Consider the following 12,500-nt stretch of genomic DNA (forward strand, 5'->3'; position numbering starts at 1 on the left):
GTAAATTTTCCCGTGTTGAGTCAAATTAAGCCGCAAGCTCCACTTCGTTTTTTTTTTTTTTAACAAATGCAGGTTTTATTGTTCATAAACATTATGTTCTAACAAACAATAGCATAAACCCACGCTCTTGACGCACGACGTCGCCCGCCAGGGATTTGTCATGCGTCTTTACGAACCCTTTCGGATGTCCCTTCCCTATTTCTTTATTAAATAGAATCGTATCTTAACCGCATATTAAAGGCGTACGCTTGCTTAGTCCGCGTGACTCACTCATTCTTTCCCCTCTCGGAGATCTCAAGAAGTCAACCCGACATCTATCGATCTGACCATTCCGCCTCGCTGGCGGCAGCCTCCTCCGCGGGTGTCAATCGTCGGCCCGCATTCGAAGCACGACGGCGCCTTTCGTTTTCCCGTCTGTTGCGTCGCGACCGTATCCGATCCGCCTCCGTAGGCGCGGTCCGACGGCGGCGCGTCGTCGAGGGTCCCTCAGCCTGGACCCGAGCTCGCCATGCGCGCTGCATGAATAGACGCCGCTCGTGGCGCACTCTCAACGTCTCCGGGGAAGGTGGTCCCCCTCTGCTGCGCCTCGGTATAGGTGGAGGAGCTAGGCCCGCTCGCTCCGCCTCAACTGCCGTCCGCAGTACCTCGTCATCTCGGGCGGCCAGTGCTGCTGCGACGTCCGCAGCCAGTCGCACTCGCGCCCGATCCTCCGCTCTGCCGCGAAGCCGTCGGTTGCGGGCAGATCGCTGACGCGCTGCTCGCGACTCGTTCACGCGCCGCGTTATGTCTTCGATGATGACGTCGTCCATCTCCTCACCGAAGAGTGCGGCCACACTTTCGAGGACCACTTCCTCGTCCTCGGCGAAAGCCGCTTCCGTTCGACCATTGGTGAGCGCTTCCTCATCGCGCCACAGCTGTTGAAGCACTGTGGTGATGGTCTTTGCTGCTTTCTGAATGCGGTCCCACCACTCCGCACTCTCCAGCAGCTTCTCTGCGATGTTGTTAAGCTGGACCGACTCGGGTGTCCCCCAGCCCAGCAGCTCACGTCGGATCTCCTCAAACACGGGGCACTCGAACAAGACGTGGGCCACCGACTCGACCGACCCCACGCACCGTGGACACTCCGGAGACGAAGCGAAGCCGCAGACGTGCAGGTACTCCCGGAAGAATCCGTGTCCGGAGAGCACCTGCGAAAGGTGGAAGTCCACCTTCCCGTGCTTTCGTCCCGTCCACCGGTGCAGGTCGGGAATCATCCCGTGCGCCCACGTCAAGTAGCGGCTGGCCGATGGTGTTGCCGCCGCACGGTCCCAGGCGTCCTGCCATTGCAGCATCGTGGCTGCTCGCTCCGCCGCTCGTACCTCCTTCCTGCTGGCGCCAGGCTCGACCAGCAGCCTGCTATGGCACCTTGCGTCCTCGTTGACGACCAGCCAGTACGGCACCAAACCAGCCATCACCACTGACACCTCGTAGGATACCGAGCGGAACGAACTCGATACCCCACGTGCCAGTGGCTTCTGGACCTGGGCCAGTCGTCTTCGGCACCACTGCATGTCTGTCGCCTTAGCCCAGATGGGCGAGGCGTACCGGATCACCGACTCAGCGACTCCTGCCAGCAACCGCCGCTTGGCCACCTGGGGGCCGCTGTGGTTCCTCATCACTGAGGTAACCACCGCCACCGCACGGAGGGCCTTGTCCGCGGCCGCTTCCACGTGCGGTTTCCACGAGAGTTTCTCGTGGAGTTGTACCCCCAGGTAGCGTATCGATCGCTTTGACGTGCAGACCACTTCGCCGACGCGCACAGGAATTTCCAAACGTCCTCGACGCAGACTCGATATCAGAACCACCTCGGTTTTGTGGGGGGCGAGACTAAGGTGACGTGCCTCGAGCCACCCCATCACCGCGTCGATCGCAGCCTCCGCGACCGTCGCCGACTCCTCGGGTGTGCAGCCCTCGGCCAGGATGGCGATGTCATCGGCAAAGCCGACGATGGTGGCCCCTTCAGGGAGCTGGATCCGCAGAACGCCGTCGTACATAACGTTCCACAGAGTCGGGCCAAGGATTGACCCCTGTGGAACGCCTGCCGTCACCCGACGTGACACCGGGCCGTCGTGGGTGTCGTACACCAGCTCCCTGTCGGTGAAATAGTCGCGGAGCAGGAGTTGCAGCTGCGCTGGAACCTCCTTCTCACGCAGGGCCATCGCTATCGCCTGCCAGCTGGCGGTGTTAAAGGCGTTTCTGACGTCCAACGCCACAACCAGCAGACAGCGCTTATCCCGGTTGTTAGTCCGTCCGTAGGACATCGCGCGCTCGCCTGCTTCCACCACCAGCTGGATCGCCTGCAGGGTGCTCCGCTGCTTCCGGAATCCGAACTGGTTCTCGGCCAGCCGAGGTGCCTCCGGATCCTCCAGGTGCTCGTTGAGTCTGTCCAGCGTAGTCCTCTCGAAGACCTTCGCCGGATTGTCGATCAAGCAGATCGGGCGGCAGGACGAGGCTTCGCCCGGCGGCTTACCCGGCTTAGGCAACAGCACCAGCTTCTGCCTTTTCCATTCGCGTGGTATTTCGCCGGTGTCCAAGCAGCGCTGGTAGACACCAGCGAATGGCTCCGGATACTTCCGGATGGCAGCCGTTACCGCAGCGTTCGGTACTCCATCGAGGCCAGGCGCCTTCCGCGGATGCAGCTCGCTCGCTATCGCCTGGAGCTCCGCGCAGCTGATCGGACGGACCGGAGTGTCCCCTTCCGAAGGCGCGACGTCCGGCCACTCGACCGGGGGATGCTCCGGAAACAGCTCCTCGACGATCCGCTGCAACACCGCTGGATCGCGTTCACGCGCCGTCCAGCTGCCCCGAAACCGAAGAAGCACTTGCCGGAACCACTGTCCCGTCTCATCTGCAGCCAGGGCCTGCAGCCACTCATCGAACTGGCGCTGCTTGCTGGCCTTAATTGCCACCCTTAAGGCAGCACGCGCCTCCTGATGTTCCTCTGAAGCCAGTTCGGCGGACGTCTCGTCGAGGGCCAATAACTGTCGCTCCCGAGCCAACCGGCAGCGCTCGGTCAGCTCCTCGATATCCGGAGTCCACCAATATGTGTTGCAGTTCCTCCTCTGCTGCTGCGACTGCCCAATCCTCGCCATGGTAGCGTCGCAGGCCTCCGTAAGCACCATCCCCAGGCTTGCCGCATCGGTCACCCGATCGGCAAAACGGGTCGCCTCAAGTGCCAGCTCGAAAGTACGGGGGCAAAACTGGCGAGTTCGCCAGCGAGTACCCGCCTCCCGTACTTCGACACCTTCCTGCTGATGAATGCCCCGTCCGGGCCGCTGACCTGTACGATGCTGTTGCCCGACCGCAAACCGAATATAGCGGTGGTCGCTATAGGAGTAGCGGTCTAGCGTCCGCCAGGAGCTGATGTCCTCCGCTGCTCCATCCGATCGGCAGAGCGTTGGACTCGCGAAGGCGACGTCCACTCTGCTGGGCCGAGCCACACCGTTCCCCAGGAATGTCGGCTCCGTGCCGCGGTTGAGGACCTCCAATCCTAGGCTGGTAACCGTCTGAAGGAGCGCCTCACCCTTAAGGTTGGCCCGCTCGCTCCCCCAGGCCCCATGCCACGCGTTGAAGTCGCCAGCTATCAGCACGCAAGGGTGGCCTCGCGCAAGTACCTCCAGCCGGTCCATCTGCTGCTCGAACTCCGGGAGGCCGATCGATGGCGGAATATAGCAGCAGATGACAACGATGCCCGCCACCTCGGCAGCTACGATGCCCGGATGCTGCACGCTCCTCACCCGCTGTATGGGAAACCGTTGGCCACTGGTGACGATCGCGGCCTTCAGTGCGTCGTCGGATGCCCAGTTCCCATTGTTGGCCGGCACAGCATAGAGCTCCGTGATGAGCATCACGTCTGCTCCCTCCTCCCTCATCCGCTGGAGCGCAAGATCCTGAGCGCTCCTGCTCTTACCGATATTTATCTGGAGCACTTCTATCATCATCGTGTGGCTGCAGCTTTGCACGAAGCTGCGGCAATCGAGTGCGGGCCGCCACACTTCAAACAGCGAGCCTCGCCAGTGCAGCTCGCTGCCTTGTTGGCCTTCCGCGCCACACCGGATACACGCTTTGCTGCGGTCCTCTCCCGAGCACTGCCCGGCGAAGTGGCCGCGCTCCAAACATCGGAAGCACCGCTTCTCCTCCAGCGACGCTTTCGGGACCTCCCACACCCAACAGGAGGTGTGTCCTAGGAGCAGGCGCTTCCCAGCCAGATGCTCCGCATCCGACCGGGGCAGACGAACGCGAGCACGCTTCGTGCCGTCTCGCCGCTCCCACATGTCGAAGGTGGCCTCGGAATGCTCCTTGCCGAGAGCCGTCAACACCGCCCGACGCAGCTGGTCCTCGCTCGCCAAGGAGTCGATGTTTGTTATGAGCACCATCGACATCTCCGTACGCACGGACGCCGCACCCTTGTCTCCGATGGCTTGCCGGATACGCTGGCACAGCTCGGCGCTGTCGGCATCACGGCTCAGCGGCAGCCGCAAGGTGTCTTTCGGCGTTCGCTTGCCGACGCCGATCTTCTCCTGCATGCCGTCGAGATGCGAGCTCGTACGAATCGCCCTATACATGTCGAGGTAGCTGACGCCCTCCGCTGGCATCACCTCGATGGTGTCGGGCCGCTTCCGCGACTTCTTCACTGCAGCTGGCATCGTGCGTGGCTGCTGCTTACTCTGCTTTCGCAGCAACTGGCCCTGCAAATGCCACTGTTGTTGTTGTTGCTGGGGCTGCCCAGCCGAACGCTGTCCGCTCTGATGTTGCTGCGGACGTTGCTGCTGTTGCCGCTGCGGCTGCTGCCGTTGCGGGAGCTGCGGCCACTGCTGCTGATGCTGCTGAGCCGGCTGCTGGCGTGCCGACTTACGGCGCACCACCTCGGCCCAGGAGCCGCCTTCCTGGTCCGGAGACGGCACCACCGTAGCCGTCACCGCACCCTCTCGCTGTTGTGCCAGCTGCTGCTGCTGCTGCTGCTGCTGTTGCTGCTGCGACTGCGCAACAACCAGTTGCGTAAGGAGCCCAGAGACCATCTCCCGCTCCTTACGGTTCTCCTCTCGCAGATGGAGCACCTCCTGGCGATGGCACTCCTGCATCGCCGCGAGGTCTTTCCGGTATTGCTCAGCTTGCTCCGTCAGCTGAACACGGAGGAGGGATAGCTCGTCCTCCAGACGCTCGATGAGCCTCTCCATCGTGGCTCCTTTCGCAGCCGTGGCCGTGCCAACGCCACTCGTGCGAGCAACACCGCTCGTGGCTGCGGTCTGCCCTTCCGGCACTCTGCTGAGCATCACTACCGGTTTCGAGCCCACCGGTGCTCGGCTATCGGTCGATCCCGACCGTGATCGTAAATTCCGACTGGCGGACATCATCGCCAGAAGGAAGGAAGATTCCGCGCTTTAAGCTGGTTTTACTCCCCCTCAAGGAGGGACGCCAGCAGCGGACTGCCACGAGGATCGACGGCGAGGTTTTTCCGCCCGGGCGAGGTGAGGGAAGATGGTAGAAGAACGGGGGGGTGCGCGATGGACTCGTCCCGCCGAGCCGCTTCTTCTGATACCCCACTTGCCTGGGTGGCGATGAAGTTTTCCTCGGAAAAATCGCGAAAAACCGCTTCCTGGGTGGTTTTTCCGCTCTAGGGGGGTGGGGGTGGGTGGTATGGTGGTGGGGGGGTATTTTCCCGACTCCCCTCTTGAAAACTCGTCGTTTGATACCCCGCACGACGGTATCAGGGCGAAAATTTTCTTCTTCGGAAAAACGCTTTTCCGCCCGTATCTCTCTGGATGTTGCGAAAATCACTTTTCCGGCGATGGAATTAGATGTAGTTTTTCCCGCCGAAACTTTTGTCCGAACACCCGGAAGCTCTAGCCCGACTCCTTGGCCGGGAAAATCGCCAAAAACCACTTCGGTAGGTGGTTTTTCCGCTCTAGGTGGGTGGGGGTGGGTAGTATCGTGATGGGAGGGTGTTATCCCGACTCCCCTCGTCAATCCGCGTCGATTGACACCCCACACGCCGGTATCAGGCCGAAAATTGTCCACTGACGAAAAACACTTTTCCGGCCGTATCTCCCCGGATGTCGTGAAAATCGCTTTTCCGGCGATGGAATTAGATGTAGTTTTTCCCGCCGAAACTTTTCTCTGAACACCCGGGAGCTCTACCTCCGCTCCTTGGCCGGGAAAAACGCGGAAAACCACTTTTCGCGGGGGTTTTCCGGGGCTGGGTGGCGGGTGGGTGGTGCTAGGGGGGGGAAACCGCGTTTCCCCCACTCCTCTTTCCGAGACGCGTCGTTAGACACCCCACACGATGGTATTGGGCCGAAAATGTCACACACACACAAATCTCACACACACGTAAAGAGCGGTGAAATTTCGTCCGGGAGTGCCCCTCCGGGAGCGCTAGCGCTCCAGCAGGGGGGTGATTCGTCCGGAAGTTTTTTTTCCTCGCTCTTTTTCACACACACGCCGCCATTTTCGACGAGCACGTGGTTTTCTTTGTTCGCTAATAACTCACTGAGTTTTTGTCCGATTGACACGAAATTTTCAACACTTATTCTTTACTGCGGAGCGCAACTTTTAAAACACCTTCCAGCCGGATCGGTCCGCAATGTTCGGAGTTATACAGGTGTGAAATTTCACCACAAAAACACCTGCCGTTCCGCGAACTCCATCAATTCGGCCAATGTTTCTTCACCAAAAGGTGTGGCCTGGTGAGGCCCACAAAGTGTCACTATCACTTTTCCGATATCTTCACTCTTTCGCACAATATGTCACAAAAACCGTTTCGTTCAATAACACACGCAAGGGGGGGCGTGGGGCCACCAAATTCGCAGGGGGGGTTCCGGAGGGTACCTCCAACTTTATTACAAACTTTCGCACCGATCAAGCGCAAATTGCGGCACTTTTGCTTTGAAAAACCGAGGAGCGCGGATTTTACGTCCACTCAGGTCGAGCTCTCGATCGCGACTGCAAGCTCCACTTCGTTGTGGTGCCCTTCCGTCAATTCCTTTAAGTTTCAACTTTGCAACCATACTTCCCCCGGAACCCGATTTTGGTTTCCCGGAAGCGACTGAGAGCACCGAATAGGGGTAGCGTCTCCCAATTGCTAATTGGCATCGTTTACGGTTAGAACTAGGGCGGTATCTAATCGCCTTCGATCCTCTAACTTTCGTTCTTGATTAATGAAAGCATCCATGGCAAACGCTTTCGCTTCGGTCGGTCCTACGACGGTCTACGAATTTCACCTCTCGCGCCGTAATACCAATGCCCCCAACTACTTCTGTTAATCATTACCTCTGGGTCTACGACAAACCAACGAAAGAATCAGACCGAGGTCATATTCCATTATTCCATGCAAGATTATTCTCGGCCAACGCCGACCCGCGGAGGGCCGGACGCTTTTGTACTAGCCTGCTGTGAGCACTCTAATTTGTTCAAGGTAAACGTGAGTACCCTGAGCACCATGAGGGGCCGGGCCGGACTGAACCGGTTAACCGGTACCCGTTCACGGAGTAAACGCCCAGGCACACCATTGTGAGTCGCAGCCGCGAGCTCGCTCACGGACGGTCCCGGCGTGTAACCGGGCGCCCGCGGCGGTCGCGAGTCTGGACGGGGAATCAACTTCGAACGTTTTAACCGCAACAACTTTAATATACGCTAGTGGAGCTGGAATTACCGCGGCTGCTGGCACCAGACTTGCCCTCCACTTGATCCTTGTTGAAGGATTTATACTCAACTCATTCCAATTATGGACCATCGTTAGAGAGGTCCATATTGTTATTTCTCGTCACTACCTCCCCGTGCCGGGATTGGGTAATTTACGCGCCTGCTGCCTTCCTTGGATGTGGTAGCCATTTCTCAGGCTCCCTCTCCGGAATCGAACCCTGATTCCCCGTTACCCGTCGCAACCATGGTAGTCCTCTACACTACCATCAATAGTTGATAGGGCAGACATTTGAAAGATCTGTCGTCAGTCGGCGAGCGACCATACGATCTGCGAGCTTATCCAGACTTCAACTCAAGCCGCCCGGAGGCGATTGGTTTAACTAATAAGTGCACCAGTTCCAGCACCCGGCGAGGGTACCAGTCCCGGCATGTTGCATGTATTAGCTCTGGCTTTTCCACAGTTATCCAACTAACTCATTGGGTTTATGATCTTGTAAATTATAGCTGTTATACTGAGCCTTATGCGGTTTCACATTCATTGATGTTCGTACTTAGACATGCATGGCTTAACCTTTGAGACAAGCGTATATTACTGGTAGGATCAACCAGAATTCTCTCTCGTACCGGCGTGAGTATCCCACACACGTTCGATACCGGGGTGAATCGAATTCACACTCTTTAACCATAAGCCAACCGAAGCACTTAAGCAACTGGAAGACCACCGGTTCCACATATCTCTCTGAGTGATGCATGTCACCATGCACCGCTTCCACCGTGTATCACATCACATCACACTCTAAACCATTTCACATAGGTCCGCGCGATTGCTCACGGGACCCTATTCTCGCTAGGAGGTTCGGTTCGATTCCTGTACACTACAACGAGCTTTTCCAATTCTTGTGTCCGACTGGCGAACGTTCTGTTGCGTTATAAACTTCGCGGTACTTGCCACCGGGTATGGTGTCCGTACAACCTTCTGAGAAATAGCCGGCGCGATCGACGGGATTAACCGACAATGCAGCGCTGGCTCTTGATCGGGCAATTTACGGGCTTTATCGGGCAATTTACGGGCTTGATGGTGCGACTTACGGGCCTGATAGTGCGACTAACGGGCTTGATAGGGCAATTTACGGGCTTTTTGGTGCGAATTACGGGCTTTTTGGTGCGACTTATGGGCTTGATAGGGCAATTTACGGGCTTTTTGGTGCGACTTATGGGCTTGATAGGGTAATTTACGGGCTTGTTGGTGCGACTTATGGGCCTGATAGTGCGACTAACGGGCTTGATAGGGCAATTTACGGGCTTTTTGGTGCGACTTACGGGCCTGATAGTGCGACTTAAGGGCCTGATAGTGCGACTAACGGGCTTTGATAGTGCGACCAACGGGCTTGATAGTGCGACCTATGGGCTTGATAGTGCGACTAACGGGCTTGATAGTGCGACTTATGGGCTTGATAGTGCGACTTATGGGCTTGATAGTGCGACTTACGGGCTTGCTTTTCCATGTTTTTCGCATCGAGCTTCGGTTCGTTTCGAATAATTTTGTCCATGTTTTTCGTTTGCTACGAGAGGTTCGGTTCGTTTTCAGTTATCCCTGTGTTCATGGTTTTCGTGTGCTTCGAGAGGTGTGGTCCGTGTTTTTGAGTACTCTTGTCCATGATTTTCGTGTGCTTCTAGAGGTTTGGTCCGATTTTCAGTACTCTTGTCCATGCTTTCACATGCTCTGATAGGTAGGTTCGTTCTCAGTTATCCCTGTGTTCATGGTTTTCGTGTGCTTCCATAGGTTTGGTCCGTGTTTTTGAGTACTCTTGTCCATGATTTTCGTGTGCTTCTTGAGGATTGGTCCGATTTTCAGTACTCTTGTCCATGCTTTCACATGCTCTGATAGGTAGGTTCGTTCTCAGTTATCCCTGTGTTTATGGTTTTCGTGTGCTTCGAGAGGTTTGGTCCGTGTTTTTGAGTACTCTTGTCCATGATTTTCGTGTGCTTCTAGAGGTTTGGTCCGATTTTCAGTACTCTTGTCCATGCTTTCACATGCTCTGATAGGTAGGTTCGTTCTCAGTTATCCCTGTGTTCATGGTTTTCGTGTGCTTCCATAGGTTTGGTCCGTGTTTTTGAGTACTCTTGTCCATGATTTTCGTGTGCTTCTAGAGGTTTGGTCCGATTTTCAGTACTCTTGTCCATGCTTTCACATGCTCTGATAGGTAGGTTCGTTCTCAGTTATCCCTGTGTTCATGGTTTTCGTTTGCTTCGATTCGTTCACTCTATTACTCTTGTCTTTGGTTTTCGTTTGCTTCGATTCGTTCACTCCATTACTCTTGTCTGTGGTTTTTCGTTTGCTTCGATTCGTTCAGTCCATTACTCTTGTATGTGATTTTCGTTTGCTTCGATTCGTTCAGTCCATTACTCTTGTGTGTGGTTTTCGTTTGCTTCGAGTCGTTCAGTCCATTACCCTTGTCTATGATTTTCGTTTGCTTCGAGTCGTTCAGTCCAATACTTACCCTTGTCTATGATTTTCGCTCTAAGCCCAGTCGCCCTGCGCTCTGGAAATCACATTCCAACTCTATCACCGATAGCGCTCACACCTTGGAAACCACATTTCACCCAGGGGACCTTAGGGTGGATTTTGAGCCTTTCGGGATTGCGAAACCATCATTTAACACTCTAAACTTAATTTCCGCAATCCCAGACGCACTTTCCATATGGTCTCCAAAAATGCGTGTGAGCTGACCTGGTCCCTTATAATAGGCAATGAACACGATTTTGGCAAAATATTTTTTTCAAAATTTTTTGACTCACCGGGTAAAATCGAATTTACTTGGGAAAAATGTTCTAGCAGGGGCCCTCCCATACAAATTTTTTTCTTCTCAAAAATGATTTTCGTTTCACTTTTCATACTCAGGGGAGTCTAAAATTGATGTTTTGAGTCACCATGAAAAAAAAATTTTTTTTGACCCGAGCTTGTGTCGCGACCCAAAAATCGACTCACTTGGGAAAAATGTTCTAGCAGGGGCCCTCCCATACAAAAATTTTTTCTTCTCAAAAATGATTTTCGTTTCACTTTTCATACTCAGGGGAGTCTAAAATTGATGTTTTGAGTCACCGTGAAAAAAAAATTTTTTTGACCCGAGCTTGTGTCGGCGACCCAAAATCGACGCACTTGGGAAAAATGTGCTAGCAGGGGCCCTCCCATACAAAAATTTTTTCTTCTCAAAAATGATTTTCGTTTCACTTTTCATACTCAGGGGAGTCTAAAATTGATGTTTTGAGTCACCGAGAAAAAAAAATTTTTTTGACCCGAGCTTGTGTCGGCGACCCAAAAATCGACGCACTTGGGAAATATGTTCTAGCAGGGGCCCTCCCATACAAAAATTTTTTCTTCTCAAAAATGATTTTCGTTTCACTTTTCATACTCAGGGGAGTCTAAAATTGATGTTTTGAGTCACCGTGAAAAAAAAATTTTTTTGACCCGAGCTTGTGTCGGCGACCCAAAATCGACGCACTTGGGAAAAATGTTCTAGCAGGGGCCCTCCCATACAAATTTTTTTCTTCTCAAAAATGATTTTCGTTTCACTTTTCATACTCAGGGGAGTCTAAAATTGATGTTTTGAGTCACCGTGAAAAAAAAATTTTTTTGACCCGAGCTTGTGTCGGCGACCCAAAATCGACGCACTTGGGAAAAATGTTCTAGCAGGGGCCCTCCCATACAAAAATTTTTTCTTCTCAAAAATGATTTTCGTTTCACTTTTCATACTCAGGGGAGTCTAAAATTGATGTTTTGAGTCACCGAGAAAAAAAAATTTTTTTGACCCGAGCTTGTGTCGGCGACCCAAAATCGACGCACTTGGGAAAAATGTTCTAGCAGGGGCCCTCCCATACAAAAATTTTTTCTTCTCAAAAATGATTTTCGTTTCACTTTTCATACTCAGGGGAGTCTAAAATTGATGTTTTGAGTCACCGAGAAAAAAAAATTTTTTTGACCCGAGCTTGTGTCGGCGACCCAAAATCGACGCACTTGGGAAAAATGTTCTAGCAGGGGCCCTCCCATACAAAAATTTTTTCTTCTCAAAAATGATTTTCGTTTCACTTTTCATACTCAGGGGAGTCTAAAATTGATGTTTTGAGTCACCGTGAAAAAAAAATTTTTTTGACCCGAGCTTGTGTCGGCGACCCAAAATCGACGCACTTGGGAAAAATGTTCTAGCAAGGGCCCTCCCATACAAAAATTTTTTCTTCTCAAAAATGATTTTTGTTTCACTTTTCATACTCAGGGGAGTCTAAAATTGATGTTTTGAGTCACCGTGAAAAAAAAATTTTTTTGACCCGAGCTTGTGTCGGCGACCCAAAATCGACGCACTTGGGAAAAATGTTCTAGCAGGGGCCCTCCCATACAAAAATTTTTTCTTCTCAAAAATGATTTTCGTTTCACTTTTCATACTCAGGGGAGTCTAAAATTGATGTTTTGAGTCACCGTGAAAAAAAAATTTTTTTGACCCGAGCTTGTGTCGGCGACCCAAAATCGACGCACTTGGGAAAAATGTTCTAGCAGGGGCCCTCCCATACAAAAATTTTTTCTTCTCAAAAATGATTTTCGTTTCACTTTTCATACTCAGGGAAGTCTAATATTGAAGTTTTGAGTCACCGTGAAAAAATTTTTTTTTTGACTCACTGGGTAAAATGGTCGCACTTGGGAAAAATGTTCTAGCAGGGGCCCTCCCATACAAAAAATTTTTATTTCTCAAATCGATCCGTGGTTTCACTTTTCATACTCTAGGGCCCATTTGCTTCAACTTTGGAAAAAATTTTCGATGATGAAAAAT

Source organism: Anopheles moucheti, assembly GCF_943734755.1.
Source record: "Anopheles moucheti chromosome X unlocalized genomic scaffold, idAnoMoucSN_F20_07 X_unloc_14, whole genome shotgun sequence".
In the NCBI taxonomy this organism is placed as follows: Eukaryota; Metazoa; Arthropoda; class Insecta; order Diptera; family Culicidae; genus Anopheles; species Anopheles moucheti.